Raw genomic sequence first — 20,442 nt, 5'->3', positions numbered from 1 at the left:
TTTCCCTGCCCCAGCTGCTGCATCGAAAAAAAAAATACACTCCCTGCCACACTCATGCCCTGCATCTAAATACCAGCTTTTCCAAATAAAGAAAGCATGCAGGGAAAATCAATTGAAATGTAATTTTTTTTCTTTATAAATGTCAGCTTTGCTGCATCAGGTTCTTTACATGGTACAGGGGCACCACTTTACAGGCAGACTACGAGGACCCCCCATGCACTATATTTAAAGGAATTTTTCTTTTGATTTTTGTTTCACTTTAAGCATCATTCAAATCATTGCTCCTTTAAAAATTATCTTTTTATAAAAGTTGTTTTTGCTTTGGTACATGTCCCTCAGGGCAAAAGTTGGCCCCCATACCCCATATGGCCAATAACTTGCATATAAATAATGATATTTGAAGCGCTTCACAATGTGCATAAAAATGAATATATATGAATAAATATAAATACTCAAATAAACCCAGCGGTGAGTAAAAATTCCTAAAAAATCCAGCAATCAAAATAGTGTAAAATTATAAAAAAATTAGTGACACCAAATGTGTAAAAAAATCCACATAAAAAATCCACATAAAAATAAATATATAGGGATGTATTCAGAAGGTTCAATTATACAAGTGTAGAATCCGATTGGTATAGAGCTTTGATCCAGTCCCACTAGCAAAGCTGTTTAAAAACACTTGCTTAATTAAGGTGCTCATTGACCTTTATAGTAACAGTGTTTCTTTTGCTTCTGTTCACAACCAATGTGAGAATCATAAAACAGATCTCATTTGACAGGCAGATAAGAGAAAAAAACAATCATTGTGCAATAGTTAGGATACCAAGGTACACAGGCAAACTTCAATCCACTCACGTGTGCCTTATAATGATAAGGCATATGCAGGTTTTACTATAGCAGTCAGCCGCCTTAGACAGGAGCAGATTCGCTGCAATACTGCTGATCTGCACAGAGCGTCCTTGGCTCCTCCCACGCGTTACATCACAGTCACGTGACTTTTTCAAGGATAATACAAGCTCTGACAGACTCAGCTTTATAGCACAACAGCAGAGTGGTTGCCATGGCTACAGCATGAGTTAATCATCATCCTGCTTCCTGCATAGACTTCAATCCTGTTAAAACCTACTTTTATTAGACATGTAATTCATATGAATATCAATGGTTTATCAAAACCACGATTCCATGTGTAAAAAACGCAGTGTGTAAAGAGTAAAAAAATTTATATATATTGATATCTCCAATCACGTTTACTTCTTAAACTCCCTCCAGTGGTCACAATTGGTATAACATCTCACAGAGGGAATGTATAGCAAAGCATTGTCTCTAATGGTTTTGATAATTGACCAGTGCCCCATAATATCACAAAAATGGGGTATCCACATGCTATGCTCATAAATGTATGGAAAACGGAGTAAACAAGATGACATGATATATATATATCATACATATATAAAATTAAAATAAGATATGATATAAGAAAATAATATTAAAATGTAAAATTAAAATCTAAAATTCCATGATAGAATGTTGCAAAAATGGATGATGACCATTATTTATATGCTAGAACTGAACCAAATATTGCCACTCAGAAAAAACTGGTATTGGGCAAATAATGAGAATCTTGGACCAAAAATAAAAAATATAAAAAAATATAAAAAATAAAATATATACCATAAAAATATATATATATATCTCAAAAACCTCTAAAAATCAGAAATAAAACAATTCAGGTCGAATTCAATGTTCAAACCATGGGGTTCTAATGTACCCATCTGGAATATCCATTTGGATTCATTCTTCCTACGTTCCCTCACTTTATGGGAACCCCTCCAATGAGCCTTATACTTTTGAATAGCCCAGATTTGGAGACCCCTAGGGTCTCTGTTATGATACCTATCAAAATGTTTTGAAACACTGTGTTTTGGATAGCCTTTTCTAATGTTCTGGATATGCTCTCTTATTCTCTTCCACATTGGTCGTTTCGTTCTGCCAATGTATTGGAGGGAGCAGGAGCACTGTAAAACATATACCACCCCCTCAGTCCTGCAAGATATAAAATCCTTTATTTCAAATTCTTGTCCAGTATTTGTTGAAGAAAATTTCTGACATTTGTATCCATTTTGATTAGTATTTATGCAGGCATAACACCTTTTACAGGGATAGAATCCTTTACCCTGAAAAAAGGTTAAATCAGTTATTCTCTTGGGTGGGTTGGGTACATTTTTAGCTATGATGTACCTTAGAGTTGGAGCTCATCTATAAATGAATCTCGGTTTTTCTGGGAGTATATTTGCCAGAGTAGTATCAGTTTTTAAAATAGACCAATGTCTTTTTATAATCCTCTCCATCCTCCTGTGTTGTACACTGAAGTCCATTATCAGAGGTATGTCATCTGTTTTGTCATTTACTATGCTATGATGTCCCTTATGCCCCGTACACACGGTCGGATTTTCCGATGGACAATGTCCGATCGGAGCGTGTTGTCGGAAATTCTGACCGTGTGTGGGCGCCATCGGACATTTTCCATCGGATTTTCCGACACACAAAGTTGGACAGCAGGAGATAAAATTTTCCGACAACAAAATCCAATCGCGTCAATTCTGACCGTGTGTGGCCTGTTCCGACGCAAAAAGTGCCACGCATGCTCAGAAGAAATTCTGACACGGGACAGCTCGTTCTGGTAAACGTAGTGTTCGGAATTGATACAGCACTTTCGTCACGCTGCAATGTTCAAAATGCTTTAATACAGCGCACTCTCTTCTTCTTTATAATGTGACAAGAATTAAGTAGTTTTGCTGCTCATATTCACACACACTTCTCACAAACTTATTTCGTTACTATTTATCGGGATTCCCTCAATATATTTTGATTTCTCACATCTGACAACAAAATTTTTTTTTTTTTTGGACTTTAATGTAGATTCTTTTTTTGTGTTTCTCTTTTTTATTTTTTTTTTTTTCGTGATTTTGATTTGTATTCCCGAAAATGTTTGTGTGTTTTTTGTGACAAGTTCCCACAACACCACTAATATGTTGTTCTATTTAATCTGTAGGAGATTGTTTGGTGTTGTTGTCCCTTGTTAATTTCACATTGTACTTTAGAAATGTACCTGAATCGTCACAAACAAACTGTCCTTTTTGGATGAAAACACACACAGGAGAGTAGAATTTACCCCAAAAAATTTTATTAAGGGCTCACAACTAAACAAAGAGGGAGGCAACGCTGGAGAAACTGCAGAAGTGGGCGAAGCCTTGGACCCCTGGGGCAGACATCAACTATTTAAAAGCAAAATTGGTGGCCTGAGGAGTCCATATCATAAGGGAGGGCAGTCTGGTCCAGAAGTCCCAGAGATCCGGAAAGCAGCAGATGACATCTGTGTCCCCAGGCTGTGGTCATACGAGAGACTGCATCTTCTGTCAGACCAGACTGAACCCAGGGTCATCACTCTCAGGTCTTCTTTCCACGCTTCCTTCCAGCCTTTGGCTGTGGTGATGGAGTTGTGGCAGCAGGAGGAGGAGGAGGAGGAGGAGGATCGTCGATCTCAATGACATCCGTCTTGTGTGTCAGTTCCCCACTCTCCCCCTTACGAAGGACTTTATAAATCAGGTCCTCAGAGATCTTGCGTTGACCCTTCTGCATGCCCTGCAATTTTGTGGCAGCCATGCAGGCAAAGGCCTCTTCAGGACTGGGGAAGGCTCGGAGGGACGCCGAAGCCTCCTGGATCAGCCTGTACGCTGAATCCTGCACGGAACTCGGAGTGGCCTTCCTGGCTCGTTTATATGGCAGGCGGAGGGGAGGGACCTGAGACTCAGTCAGGCTGCGACTTGTCCCAGGCTTCTCTTGGCTGACACTTAGCCCCGCCTCCTCCTGGCTGCCACTAATCCCCGCCTCCTCCTGGCTGCCACTAATCCCCACCTCCTCCTGACTGCCACATTCCACAGCCTCCTCCTGGCTGAGGTCTTCCTGTGTATCAAAAAGAGACATAGTTTTAGTTTTTATTCATCAATCACACACAATTTTCACCTCCTGACTGCTGCAAATTGAATGTTAACAAATATAACAGACTATCCTTCTGAGCCCAGCAGTTTTCATTCTTTTCCCAATTTTGGGTGCCCACTACTGTCTATTGTTATGTAAAGCACTTTTTTTAATCAGCAATTAGTGATCAATAATAACATCTAATAAACATCATTTATTTATTGACCAGAAATCTGTAGAAGAATGCTATACCTGACTCCAGCTGGGCTCCTCCACTTCTTCCTGGCTGGAAGGCCCAGGTTGGACATCGGAAGCCTCAGCTGGGATGGAAGGAAGCGTGGAAGGAAGAGTGGAGAGGGATTCCCTGACTTCAGTGTGGTCTGACAGAAATCGCAGTCTCTCGTAGTACCACAGCCTGGGGACATAAATGTCATCTGCTGCAGCTCCAGACCTCTGGGAATCTATGACCTTCTTGCGCTCCCTCAGATATGTGCTCCTCAGGCCACCAATTTTAGCTTTCAAATAAGGGATGGTTGCTGTGGGGACCACCGGCTTCACCAACTCCAGCAGTTTCTCCAGCGCTGCCTGCCTCTTCTGTTTGTGATTATAGTGGGGGTGTCTCACTTGCCACAGACAGGGCAGCTCCCTGTGCTTGTCTATGAACAGGGGCAGGAAATTGTGGTCGTTGAACCCATCCATTTTCTCTGCAAGACACAACACAAGACAAAGCCTAATGTCAGGCCAAACTCCCCTAATCTTGTTACAATATAGGCTTCCATTTCGAAGCAGTATAGGCCCAAGTTTAGATCCTACCTTCGTTAGCACGATCGGCGTCTCCGTTGCTCCTTCCTCCGCTCACAGAATGTACGTAAGACGCGCGCGTTACGATTTATACACACTGCGCATGCGTATAACTCCGCCCGCCCCTGACGTTCTTTCTAGTCTATTCCCCGCCCCTTTTCGTTCGGCGCAGTGGGGGAAGAGCACATGGCGGATAGACAGCAGGATCGTGCTAATTGTAGCAACGAGGAGGAGGAGGAGGAGGAAAGGCCAGAGCCTGAAACGTCCCGATCCAGAAGGAGATTAAAGGACTCAAATATGTCCTTTGGGGAGATGTTGGAGATGGTGGACATCCTGAAGAAGGCCGACTATGATGGAAAGTATGGGCCTTACCCCAACCCCAATGTCCGAAAGGCCAAGATCATGGCGAAAGTGGTCAGGAGTCTGCACCGGAAATTCGGGGTACGACGATCGAAAGATCAGCTCAGGAAGTGGTGGTCGGACCTGAAATTACGAGAACATGAGCAGTACAGAAAGATCCGGAGAGTGCTGCAAAAAAGTAAGTAGTTGTGCTGTGTTCCTATTCTTTATGTTTATTACGTTCGTGCTGCTCCATGTGCTTTTAGGAACTGTTGTACAGTTTAAAATGGCAACTTTCATGTTCATGGGCACATTATTCGTTCGGATCACACATTGTTATTTCGGACGATAAAATACCATTGTTTAGGCCATATGCATTTGGCCACCATTTTGACGCCCTATACTTGTCTTCAAAGAATTGGGTTGTGTAGATGGCTTTGTTACTAGAATGAAATGCAAACTAGATTCTGTGTAAGGAGAGGACACTGAGCAGCTGTTTTCACATCTGGACACTGGAGCACTAGTGTGGGAAACAAAAACACAATTTTTATTAGGGGGCCACACAGGTGCTCCAGTGTATACTATAGGGGGGGCTACATCTGTGAAGCTTGTACTAAACAGGTAATGTATTGCGGCTTTACAAAGGACACTAAAAAAGCTACATGTTGGAACTCTGCTAAAATAGATAATTGTACCCCACTTCCAAGCAATGTTTCATCTTTATAGTTCTGCCATCAAATATCTGTGTGCTAATTATACCATTTTTGTTTTACATAGGGGAGAAAAGACTCGGAAGACACCCCTCATCCGAGGAGACCAGAGCCCCCCCCTCTGGAAGAGGGGGAAATCCCCCCAACACAAGATGAGCAGGAGGATGAAGACGTGGTGGAAGTAGTTACCACAACAGGTGAGTGTCTGCGACCACAGGCTCCGATAAGAGATGGATTGCAGCATTTTTTTGAAACCTAATTTATTTTGGGGTTCCTCTCTTTTTAGGTGATCGTGAGGTTGTGGATGAAGATCCTTTCACATCCGAAAGTGCCCAGATCCTGATCGGGGAGATCATGGGGTGTAATTTACAATTGGAAAACATCAAGCAAAACATCAATGATGTTATTCCAAAATATAAAAACATCATTGATGTTTTGGGGCGAGTTTAAAGCCCCTCCAAATCACTTTCTTCTTTTGTGTGCTACAATGTGCTAAATGTTTTTGTGATTTTTCCCAAAGCCAAATTTGGAAGATGCACACAGTGTGCCAACATGTGCTATCTGCCATCACGAGAGATCAATGGACGCGTTTTGGGGGTGCAACCCCTTCCTCAATAATAAAGTAGCGGTGAGGAAGGGCTTTCTCCCCCAAAACACGTCCCTTGATCCCCCGTGATGGCAGGTCGCACATGTTGACATTGTGAAATTGGTGTGCATCTTCCAAATTTGGCTTTTCCAGGGGTGATTTCCCCCCATCTGAACGCTATATCAAACACAGTTCCTAAATACTCATGTCTGATATTGCCTTCCAGTTCTACCAAATGTAAACTTTGTAAGATCAAGATTTGTGTCTTTCTTGTTGGTTTTACACAGGCCTGTTTTCTATAAAATGCACAGTTTGATTTTGGATAATGACACCACAAAAATTGGTATACAACAAACATGTTGGTTTGTCAGAAAAACCTTTGGTAAATGCACATGTGATTGTGCAGGTATTAAAAAGATTGTTCATCAAGAATGTGTGGATTATTGTCTCAACACTACAACACTTTTGGGGTGATGTAATTGTTGTTTTATGAGAAAATGGGGGTTATTTCCTAAGGGGAAATCCACTTTGCACTACAAGTGCAGTTTCAGTGCAGTTGCAAGTGCACTTGTAGTGAAAAGTGTCTTTGCATTTAGTAAATAACAGCCAACAGTGCTTTGTATAAGGTTACACAATCACGACATTTTCTGCACTCCACACATTTCTGTCAGGGTCAGCTCAAACAAACACAAGCAGTAAATGTCCACAAAGAAGAGCCTGGGGGGAGATGCCTGTCGAGAACTTGAGGTCCTGCAGGCTTCTCCCTGTGGCCAAATACCGCAAGGTAGCGACCAACCTCTGCTCCGGAGTGATGGCTTGCCTCATGCAGGTATCCTGCCTGCTAATATAAGGGGTCAGCAAAGCCAACAAACGGTGAAACACGGGGTCCGTCATCCTGAGAAAGTTCCTGAAATCATCAGGATTATTCTCACGGATCTCAAGGAGCAAAAGCATATGAGAGAACTGGTGACGCTGAAGCAACCAATTCTTGGTCCATGAACTCCTCCCCACCCTGTTCATGGACTGGACTTGTGTCAAGGTCAGGACCCCAACACCAAGCCCCCGCAAAGCACAAACTGTACGAGGAGTACGCATACGAAACATGGCTAGAAAACGGTCGGCTGCTCAGAACGAAGTAACAGAACGCACTGAAGAATAGCAAGGCCTGTGAAGAGTGACCTGAAAAACAGCAACGAGCAGGCAAGATCACACAGAAAACTCTGATACGAACTGACTGCACGCACTGAAGAGCAGATACAAACCCACAAGCACAAACTGAACAGCAGAAAACGATCTGAAAGCCACGAGTCTGAAAAAGCGCGAATCGTCTCTCACCAAACTTTTACTAACACGAGATTAGCCAAAGGAGCCCAAAGGGTGCCGCGCTTGGTTCTGAACCGGCCTTTTCTAGTCTCGTCGTACGTGGTGTACGTGACCGCGTGGTTGTCGATCGGAAATTCCGACAACTTTGTGCAACCGTGTGTAAACAAAACAAGTTTGAGCCAACATCCGTCGGAAAAAATCCTAGGATTTTGTTGTCGGAATGTCCGAACAAAGTCCAACCGTGTGTACGGGGCATTAGAGTTGGAGCTCGTCTATAAATGAATCTCGGTTTTTCTGGGAGTATATTTGCCAGAGTAGTATCAGTTTTTAAAATAGACCAATGTCTTTTTATAATCCTCTCCATCCTCCTGTGTTGTACACTGAAGTCCATTATCAGAGGTATGTCATCTGTTTTGTCATTTAACTTGATTTTATCTTGGATCAGCGCTTCTCTTGAGGTTTGATTGACTTCTGTTATTTTTTCTTCTATAAAACATTTATTGTACCCTTTTTCTTCAAACCTCTTACCTATCCACTGAGCTTGTTTAAGATAGTCATTATTTTCTGAACAATTTCTCCGTAAGCGAATAAACTGGCCCTTCGGGATGTTGATTAACCATGGCTATTCAAAAGTATAAGGCTCATTGGAGGGGTTCCCATAAAGTGAGGGAACTCAGCAAGAATGAATCCAAATGGATATTCCAGATGGGTACATTGAATTCGACCTGAATTGTTTTATTTCTGATTTTTAGAGGTTTTTGAGATTTATATATATATTTTTATGGTATATATTTTATTTTTATTTTTTATATTTTTTTATATTTTTTATTTTTTATTTTTGGTCCAAGATTCTCATTTGCCCAATACCAGTTTTTTCTGAGTGGCAATATTTGGTTCAGTTCTAGCATATAAATAATGGTCATCATCCATTTTTGCAATATTCTATCATGGAATTTTAGATTTTAATTTTACATTTTAATATTATTTTCTTATATCATATCTTATTTTAATTTTATATATGTATGTTTTATATATATATATATATATATATATATATATATATATATATCATGTCATCTTGTTTACTCCATTTTCCATACATTTATGAGCATAGCATGTGTATACCCCATTTTTGTGATATTATGGGGAACTGGTCAATTATCAAAACCATTAGAGACAATGCTTTGCTATACATTCCCTCTGTGAGATGTTATACCAATTGTGACCACTGGAGGGAGTTTAAGAAGTAAACGTGATTAGAGATATCAATATATATACATTTTTTCACTCTTTACACACTGCGTTTTTTACACATGGAATCGTGGTTTTGATAAACCATTGATATTCATATGAATTACATGTCTAATAAAAGTAGGTTTTAACAGGATTGAAGTCTATGCAGGAAGCAGGATGATGATTAACTCATGCTGTAGCCATGGCAACCACTCTGCTGTTGTGCTATAAAGCTGAGTCCGTCAGAGCTTGTATTATCCTTGAAAAAGTCACGTGACTGTGATGTAACGCGTGGGAGGAGCCAAGGACGCTCTGTGCAGATCAGCAGTATCACTCAGTGTACTGCAGTGAATCTGCTCCTGTCTAAGGCGGCTGACTGCTATAGTAAAACCTGCATATGCCTTATCATTATAAGGCACACGTGAGTGGATTGAAGTTTGCCTGTGTACCTTGGTATCCTAACTATTGCACAATGATTGGTTTTTTCTCTTATCTGCCTGTCAAATGAGATCTGTTTTATGATTCTCACATTGGTTGTGAACAGAAGCAAAAGAAACATTGTTACTATAAAGGTCAATGAGCACCTTAATTAAGCAAGTGTTTTTAAACAGCTTTGCTAGTGGGACTGGATCAAAGCTCTATACCAATCGGATTCTACACTTGTATAAATGAACCTTCTGAATACATCCCTATATATTTATTTTTATGTGGATTTTTTATGTGGATTTTTTTACACATTTGGGTCACTAATTTTTTATAATTTTACACTATTTTGATTGCTGGATTTTTTAGGAATTTTTACTCACCGCTGGGTTTATTTGAGTATTTATATTTATTCATATATATTCATTTTTATGCACATTGTGAAGCGCTTCAAATATCATTATTTATTCTTTTTAAGTGACTCTGAAAACACTCTTTTTTGATAGCAGCCTCACTTGGTTTTCTGTGTAATTATCAGCTATTTAGCATCACAGCGCTTTGTGTTTTATATATTTTTTTTAACTTGCATATAAGCCTTCAAAATGGGGACTTTTGATTTTTCAAGTTCAGGTCCCATAGAATTCAATGGGGTTCGTTGTTCGGGTCCAAACTTTTGCTATGTTCGAAAATTCTGGCAGGAACCAAACTGGGGGGGGGTGCTCAGCCCATCTCTAACCACTACTCCAGCCCTGAAGCCACCCAGGTTGAGGCACTGGACTCAGAGGAGGAACTCCCTGAGCTCAGCCAAACCCACGATCACATCTATCACAGTGCTGAGCTCCGTTCCCTGCGAGAGTTGCGACGCACGGGGACGGAGCACGTCGCCAAATTCCAAAAGTTAAAAACACACAATGCATACAGTACACTGTCATCTTACAGATTACATTACTGTATCAAATTATTTCACACCTCTTTTGTCCCTAGTGGTTTGTCCAGTACCCTGCATGCAGTTTTATATTATAAATACTATTCTTTCTGCCTGGAAACTGCAGATTGTCCATAGCAACCAAAAAGCGTCCCTTTACATCAAAAGCCATTTTAGACCAGCTAGAAAACAGCGATAATAAATTAGAATCACTTGCAGAATTGAACGATAGTGATTTGTGGGGAAATCTGTCATTAAACACTGAAAGTAATGACAGCGATAATTCTGAAACTGAGCAAATTTCAGTGTTTTTGATTTAAATACATTATTAAATAATTTTTATTATTATTATATTATTATTTGTTATAATTATTTATACTTATTTATTTTATAATAATTTATGATTTTGTGTTTCAAACTTTATCATACATGGGATGTCTACTAGACTCTTGCTTGGACAGATTTAAGTGTGTTATTCCTAATGCCCCGTACACACGATCAGATTTTCCGACAAAAAAAGTTGGATGTGAGCTTGTTGGCTGAAAGTCCGACCGTGTGTATGCTCCATCAAACATTTGTTGGCGGACTTTCTGCCAACAAATGTTGGCTAGCAGATTCTCAAATTTTCCGTCAACAAAACTTTGTTGTCGGAATTTCTGATCGTGTACTCAAGTCCGAAGCACAAAAGTTCACGCATGCTCAAAATCAAGCAAAAAGAGCCGCACTGGCTATTGAACTTCCTTTTTCTCAGCTCGTCGTACGTCTTGTACGCCACCACGTTCCCACATTCGTAATTGTTGGCCAGCATTTGTGTAATCGTGTGTATGCAAGACAAGTTGGAGCCAACATTCTTCGAACAAAAATCCAACGTTTTGTTGTCGGAAAGTCCGACCGTGTGTCTGGGGCATTAGAATTACAGACCTACAATATAAAACGCCAAATTTCCATGCAAAATATTGTACCGCTTTGAGCATCAAAAATCTGAAATAATCATACCACTGTCAGGAAGGTTAAAGTAGAACTATAGGCATTTTTTTTCCATTTTTGGATAGACTAAGAGAGGGTTATAACCCATATCAAGTTTATTTTTTCCATCTTTGTCCCATGGGGAGATTTCCCCTCACTTCCTGTGCCAAACACAAGCACCCCCTATCGGAGTGCAATTCCTCTAACGGGACTTTTTACACGGGCTTACCTCTAATAAAGTAGAAAGTAGTAGAAATTTTTAGTTTTTGTATAAAAGTATTGTAGTTTATTGGTTTAACATCTAAAAATCATTACACATGACCTAACCGTATATACAATAAAAATGGATGCATGTAAATGGGAAGAAATAATTCTATGAGGAAATGACCAATTGCAATGATACAGGTAAGTAGAAAACCAATGATCATAGAAACCCGACGTTTCGAGGTAAGCAAAAAGGTTGACCTCTTCTTCAGGGGTAACGACAATTGGTCAGAGTGGGTGTTTCATCTAAAAAGTTAACAAAAAGCAGAGCAAACATAAGTGGATGAATATCTCAGGCATTCACAGCAGGAGGCAGTAGAGAGCATTTAGTTTACATTACAAAGGTCAGTTCACATTTAACATATATTATATCATTAGTAAATTCTAGGCATATACATGCAGAAATTTCATACTGACCCCTTAAAAATCATGTAAGCATTCCCAAGGACATTTCCAGCATCCAGTGCGAATCAAGAGTTTGCCGTCCATCACGGCCACACAGGGATCACAGAACCAAAGTTCAAGGAGATAAAGAGGAGACCAAGTAGATTACAGGAGTAAGAGCCAGGGTGGACTGAGGTTGCTTCACAAAGGATATCCCCCATAAAAAGGAACAGACACAGTCCCCCCCTTTTCCCACTACGAGGGCTTAGAACAGCCTGCTCGGTAGAGTTGGAGGGTGGGGGGTACGATCCTGCTGCAAAAAAAAAATACTTCAATGAGAATCTCAGGGGAGAGCCTAGTATGAATACAATACTATTCTCCAAAATGTAAGTAGTATTGGGGTAAGCAGATAAAATCCGCCCAAAATTGTAAGTATAACACATGTCATACACATACCTAAAAAATGGAGGTGAGTAGAATCAGATCATAGATCCCAATATTAAGCCACAAGGAGGTATTTAGATAAAACCCCAGATTAAAGTGGGCCAGAGTCCAAAAAGGTATTCAGGTTCTCTGGTTGAGTGTAAGCCCGCATAGGTCTGCAGATTATAAAACACATCAGGGAAATATTGTAAGTGAATAAACGGTTGATCATCTGTATAGTTTACAAAACTCCCAACCAGAAGTGATCCATAAGTTTACCTGCCTGTCTTTACTTCCTCCAAGCACGTCTGTATGGTGTCAGAAACAGCTGATAAGTGCAGCGCCAGAGGGGTTTAAATGTGTATTTGCTGCAGTGGGTGTTAATGTCCAATCAGTGACCTGATTGGCTGAACCATGAGTAGGGGGCGGTCTAGAGCAGGGAGGACATGAAGTGTCTGTAAAGGATATCCCCCGGGCGGAGGGACGCACAGCGTCATCTCCACGGTGCACTCCCTGGAGTGAAGACATCTACAGCAGGGCAGAGATGAACGTATGCAGAGGCGCAGCGCTCGGCGGGGGGCGGAGCCAGCGCGATGTGGAGGATTCCCCCATGCGTCTGGAAGTCCTGCAGCGCAGAGCTGGCATGCCCGTTGTCATGGGGATCCATGACACAGACTCCTCAGTCTCCCCCGGGTGCGCTGAGTGAGCTGACACACAGCCCAAGCCTGGATGGATTATGGGGGGAGGGAGTGATAATGATTGGAAGAATGGTGAAAAAGGGGAGGGAAGAAAGGCAGCCAGAGGGAAAATGCAGATATGGAGGAAGAAATAAAGAAAGGAAAGAAGTGACAGTGAATGGAAAGGTGACAGTAGAACTAAACAGGGGAGGACAGGAGAAAAAATGCAATCATGCAGGAGGAGGGGGGAGGGGGGAGAAAAATCCTCCTAGAAGAGGGAGAAGGAAAAAACCAAAGAAAGGAGAAAGGAAGGGTTGAAAGTGCATGCAGTGAGAGCACCAATACTTAGTGAGTTTCTGTGTAGTCGGGAGGGACAGTCCCACCGGATCGGAAAAGGTCCTGGAATGATAAAACAAGGTTGTATGTTTTAAACAATATATTGCATCATGGGCTAAACAGGAATAACATATTCAAACTAGAACTATAGTCTTATTAGTTTCTATGTCCTGTCAGTTCCAAGGACCATCCCAAAAAAAAAAAAAAAACCCAAAAAACGTATTATGGAAACCCATAATACTCCTTCCCAACATCAGGGCCCTTCGGGAACCCATAATAAAAACTCAACAACGAGAAATACAGTACCCCCAACTTCCCAACAAGAGATCACTTCCCTCTTCCCGAAATTAATGACTACAGGTACCACTGCAACACTGCCGAATATAACACATGAGCACGGTGGAGCAACGGGCGGTAACAATACCGGCCCACTATGACATGGGAATGGAGATGATAGGTCTTCGGAGACATCTGATCAAGATTTAAATGTTCTAAATGTGGTAAACTTATCCACATATGAACTTTCTCATACTGAACTACAAGTCCTCTCACGGGGACTGAGTTTTTGCCCCAATCAAAATATCAACAAATTCGAAGCCATAAAAGACCTCCAATTGTTTGCACGCAAACTGATCATTAAACAGATGTACTCTAAGTCAATCCCGGTTCAACCCAACTTTGAGTCACAGGAATTGAAAGCCCTAGACACTTTGGTCAGCCTACTGGAAGAGAACGAATCCCCTGACTTGATCGACCAGATCGATCTAGAACACCTATTGGGTCGTTTTGACCATACGGAACTTGCCCCCATACCAAAATTTAAAAAGAAATCCGATAAATTTCCCTCCTTGAATACCAATTCTAACGTCCTAGCGTTTGTTAAATTGGTAGGAAAGGAAATCTGTAAGATTAGAACCAACACCAATGAAGGTGATAATCTATCGAACGATGAAAGGGCTGCTCTCAAAAAACTACATGATCATCCACACATAACAATAAAGCCCTCCGATAAGGGGGGCAATATTGTGATCATGGACAATACACAATATGTGGAGATGTGCATGAAAATCCTAGAAAATAAAAAATGGTACTGTAAGATCCAAGCCAATAAGATTATCAAATTCAATCAGGAATTTTACTCCCTAGTAGATCTCGCCTTTGAACAACAGGTGATCAGCAAATCAGAATGGGAATTTATTAGAATCAAACAACCCAAGATCCCAACCTTTTACGCTCTACCAAAATTGCATAAATGTGTTAAACGACCAACAGGCAGACCCATAGTGTCAGGGAACGGTTCAATAACAGAGAACCTCAGTTCCTTCATCGATGGGCATCTTCGCCCATTTGTGACCAATCTTCCCAGCTACCTTCGTGATACCCCCCACTTACTCCAGATCCTGGATGGAATGACCATTCCCCCCACGTCGACTTTGGTGGCAATCGACGTGGAGGCTTTATACAGCTCGATTCCCCACACCAAGGGTTTAAGCTGTATTCGACAGGTTATCTTACAAGACAATAGATTTAATCCCAAAATGGGTGATTTTTTGCTGGACTCATTGGATTATATCCTACAGCATAACCACTTCACCTTCAATGGCTCCCACTTCCTCCAGGTGCAGGGGGTAGCGATGGGGACCTTTTGTGCCCCATCGTATGCCAACCTGTACCTGGGGGAGTGGGAGCGCATTATCAACCAATCCGAGGATCTGGCCCCTTTCATGATGAATGTGAGCCTATGGCTCACATTCATCGATGATGTTCTCCTTGTTTGGGACGGCCCACAGGACCAACTGGAACCCTTCCTAGAATGTCTAAACACAAATAATTTCAATTTGAGTTTTACAATGACTTTTGACAATTCTTCCATAACTTTTTTGGATGTAACTATCCATAAAGATGGAGCGTATCAGCAGTAGTTTATACAGGAAGCCAACAGCGGGCAATACTATACTACATGCTAGCAGTTTTCATCCAATACCCCTAATTGCATCCATCCCTTTCAGTCAGTATTTGAGGACACGGAGAAACTGCACAGATGACACAACCTTCAGGAGAGAGGCTGATCTCCTGAGAGAGAGACTATTGCGGGGTTACTCTAAATCATGCCTTAAAAAGGCCTACAATCGGGCAGTATTGAAACCTAGGAAAGAACTGCTTTACAATCCATCTTCTAAAAGTATTAAGAAGAATCCAATCTCGATTATAACAAAATACTGCAACCAGCATGAAACTTTCAAAAAAATCGCCAACAAGTACTGGCATCTTCTTTCAATGGACCCCATAGGTCCATATGTGAGTAAACACCCGGTTTTTACATTCAAAAGAACCAGATCTCTCAAGGACTACCTGGTGTCCAGTGAATACCATGATTCTGGACACCAAGATCCGTGTAAGTACCCAGGTACATTTACTTGTGGTGGGTGCAACTACTGCCGTTTTATGAACACCAGGCGCAATATAACACTCCCAAATGGCGAACGCTACCGCCCTAAACACTATGCGAATTGTCAAACAGCTAATGTAGTTTACCTACTTCTATGTAACTGTTTTTGTTTCTATGTGGGCAAAACTATTCAGCCCTTCTGGCGACGCACCTATCAACACATTCTATCCATGCAGACCAGTAATCCAAGCCTCCCTTTGGGGAGACATGTGAGAGACCTACATGAAGGAATCACTCCGAAGATCTCCTTCTTGATCCTAGACAGAATACACCCTGGTATAAGAGGGGGCGACACTAACAAAACACTAATGCAGGCCGAACAAAGGTGGATTTTTCGCTTGAATGCGACTATGCCACCTGGCCTTAATGCAACCACCTCCTTCAGACCCTTCCTGGAGGGTTTCTCCTCAGGAGGATCTGAATGGGAATCTTTACAATAGGATCACCCCCTAAATCAAACTGAGGTAGTCCTTCATCCAACTCGGACCCACTGTACTTTTTGATTACTTTTTATCCACAATATAGCAACCTCGTATTTGTACGGGACTGGATAAATACACACACTCTGTCAATATGCCCCAGGTTTTTTTTTTTTTTTTTTTGGGATGGTCCTTGGAACTGACAGGACATAGAAACTAATAAGACTATAGTTCTAGTTTGAATATGTTATTCCTGTTTAGCCCATGATGCAATATATTGTTTAAAACATATAATGTAACAACCTTGTTTTATCATTCCAGGACCTTTTCCGATCCGGTGGGACCGTCCCTCCCGACTACACAGAAACTCACTAAGTGTTGGTGCTCTCACTGCATGCACTTTCAACCCCTCCTTTCTCCTTTCTTTGGTTTTTTTCTTCTCCCTCTTCTAGGAGGATTTTTCTCCCCCCTCCCCCCTCCTCCTGCATGATTGCATTTTTTCTCCTGTCCTCCCCTGTTTAGTTCTACTGTCACCTTTCCATTCACTGTCACTTCTTTCCTTTCTTTATTTCTTCCTCCATGTCTGCATTTTCCCTCTGGCTGCCTTTCTTCCCTCCCCTTTTTCACCATTCACCCAATCATTATCACTCCCTCCCCCCTTAATCCATCCAGGCTTGGGCTGTGTGTCAGCTCACTCAGCGCACCCGGGGGAGACTGAGGAGCGCTCTCTTCAGAGCGCGCCTGGCCCCCCCTCTCTCTGGCAGTCTGTGTCATGGATCCCCATGACAACGGGCACGCCAGCTCTGCGCTGCGGGACTTCCAGACGCATGGGGGAATCCTCCACGTCGTGCTGGCTCCGCCCCCCGCCGAGCGCTGCGCCTCTGCACACGTCCATCTCTGCCCTGCTGTGGATGTCTTCACTCCAGGGAGTGCACCGTGGAGATGACGCTGTGCGTCGCTCCGCCCGGGGGATATCCTTTACAGACACTTCATGTCCTCCCTGCTCTAGACCGCCCCCTACTCATGGTTCAGCCAATCAGGTCACTGATTGGACATTAACACCCACTGCAGCAAATAAACATTTAAACCCTTCTGGCGCTGCACTTATCAGCTGTTTCTGACACCATACAGATGTGCTTGGAGGAAGTAGAGACAGGCAGGTAAACTTATGGATCACTTCTGGTTGGGAGTTTTGTAAACTATACAGATGATCAACCGTTTATTCACTTACAATATTTCCCTGATGTGTTTTATAATCTGCAGACCTATGCGGGCTTACACTCAACCAGGGAACCTGCATACCTTTTTGGACTCTGGCCCACTTTAATCTGGGGTTTTATCTAAATACCTCCTTGTGGCTTAATATTGGGATCTATGATCTGATTCCACTCACCTCCATTTTTTAGGTATGTGTTTGACATGTGTTATACTTACAATTTTGGGTGGATTTTATCTGCTTACCCCAATACTACTTATATTTTGGAGAATAGTAGTGTATTCATACTAGGCTCTCCCCTGAGATTCTCATTGAAGTATTTTTTTTTGCAGCAGGATCGTACCCCCCACCCTCCAACTCTACCGAGCAGGCTGTTCTAAGCCCTCGTAGTGGGAAAAGGGGGGGACTGTGTCTGTTCCTTTTTATGGGGGATATCCTTTGTGAAGCAACCTCAGTCCACCCTGGCTCTTACTCCTGTGATCTACTTGGTCTCCTCTTTATCTCCTTGAACTTTGGTTCTGTGATCCCTGTGTGGCCGTGATGGACGGCAAACTCTTGATTCACACTGGATGCTGGAAATGTCCTTGGGAATGCTTACGTGATTTTTAAGGGGTCAGTATGAAATTTCTGCATGTATATGCCTAGAATTTACTAATGATATAATATATGTTAAATGTGAACTGACCTTTGTAATGTAAACTAAATGCTCTCTACTGCCTCCTGCTGTGAATGCCTGAGATATTCATCCACTTATGTTTGCTCTGCTTTTTGTTAACTTTTTAGATGAAACACCCACTCTGACCAATTGCCGTTACCCCTGAAGAAGAGGTCAACCCTTTTGCTTACCTCGAAACGTCGGGTTTCTGTGATCATTGGTTTTCTACTTACCTGTATCATTGCAATTGGTCATTTCCTCATAGAATTATTTCTTCCCATTTACATGCATCCATTTTTATTGTATATACGGTTAGGTCATGTGTAATGATTTTTAGATGTTAAACCAATAAACTACAATACTTTTATACAAAAACTAAAAATTTCTATTACTTTCTACTTTATTAGAGGTAACCCCATGTAAAAAGTCCCGTTAGAGGAATTGCACTCCGATAGGGGGTGCTTGTGTTTGGTAAAAAATTGGGATGGGGGCTCACCTCTAGAAACATACAGTGCCTATTGGGATGACACCTCCCTCCTTTCACTTCTGTGCCATAGCCAAACAGGAAGTGAGAGAAAGTCACTGCAGTTTGGGAAATCTCCTGGGGACCCCATGTTCCTCAGAACCAGTGTCCCCATTGGAAGATGTCCCCTCTATTACTTTTCTGGGGACAGCCCAAAATTTGGTATTTTCTTTTACTGTCACTTTTAAAACAGGAACAAAACAGAGAGGATGAATTTCCTTAATGGGGACACTGACAACAATAAATACTGTCAGGTGTTCTAATCCATCTCCCCTCTATCCAAAACTTCTTTCACTGAGCCAGATTCAAAACTTGCCTATATGGGCCAGTGGGAAAGGGATTTGAACCTTACTCTTGATCTGACTGAATGGCAAGATATTGATTATCAGTTATCCAAAATTTCCAATAACACTACTCTTATAGAGGCCAACTATAAAACGCTCCTACGTTGGTACTTGGTACCCACCAAAGTAGCTAAGATGCATCCTTCCACTTCGCCAAACTGCTTCTGACGATGCGGACAGTTGAGGATGATGCACCATATGTGGTGGCAATGCCTCCTCGTAACTAGATTTTGGATTCGGATTTTTAATTTAATCAACTCAGTGATGGGGGTAAACATTCCCAGATCTCCTGAAGCCGCCCTATTCCACAAAAAATTGGTAACATTGATTAACTATATATTGTTGGCGGCAAGAATTACAATCGCAAAACATTGGAAACAGTTGATAATCCCTCTTGACCAGGTTAAAAGTAAACTCAGTTGGATTATGATTAATGACAAACTCACTCATATTCTTTGTAATAAAACCAATACTTGATTTGATTGTAGCCGTATTAGTGCAATTGTGACAGAGAAAATTGAGTACTGTCCGTGATACTTTTTTTATTTGCACTAACATACAATTTTTCAGGACAAGCTTTCGGGGTATGTCCCTCCCTAGCTCTCCCTCTGTCTTATCTCACTAACTCTGCTGCTATCTTTATTGCCATTGATTTGTATGTGTTTGGTTTTCTTTTTTTTTTTTTTTTTTTTTTTTCCTTCTTTAACATTCTGCTTAAAAATTTGTGAATCAGTACTGCTTGGACCTTGAAGAAGGGGACATACCCCGAAAGCTTGTCCTGAAAAATTGTATGTTAGTGCAAATAAAAAAAGTATCACGGACAGTACTCAATTTTCTCTAATAAAACCAAGAAATTTAACAAGATATGGGACCCATGAATTGACTACATTTCGACTCCATAGCGAACTCCAGGATGGCTCTCTTTCTCCTCTTTTCACTTTTCCCCTCATTTCTTCCTCTCTTCTCTCCTCTCTTCTCCTTTTCACTTGTTTTTTTTTGTTTTTTCTCTCTCAGAAATTTTGTACACTATACAGATGATCATGTATGAGGCCTCCTATGATCATGAGTCCTGGGATTGTCCCAGAGACCGCAACCAGGATATCCCGGGACTCTGGATCTCTACCATCCCTTCTCATAGGGGTACCCGGTTTATAACTGGAAGGCTGCTATTGAGCTCCATCAGTTTTTGGATACTTATCACGCTCACTATGTTCTGTTTTTGCGATAGATCATGGATAAGTATTATAATAATACTTTTTATTTCTCTGTATTGTTATATAATGATTTGAAAAATTGACGTCATTTTGCCTATGTGTCTGGCTATTCTGTACTTTATTGTTCTTTCAATAAAAATATTGAAATACAAAACATCCAGACTTAAAAAAAAAATTTCTCAAGTCAATTATGAGAATGCTGAAAGGCCTAAACAATGTTTATGGTTGTATGATCAAACATGCTCTTAGGCTCT

Source organism: Aquarana catesbeiana, linkage group LG11 (assembly GCF_042186555.1).
Source record: "Aquarana catesbeiana isolate 2022-GZ linkage group LG11, ASM4218655v1, whole genome shotgun sequence".
In the NCBI taxonomy this organism is placed as follows: domain Eukaryota; kingdom Metazoa; phylum Chordata; class Amphibia; order Anura; family Ranidae; genus Aquarana; species Aquarana catesbeiana.
Note: the sequence above shows the minus strand (reverse complement) of the source record.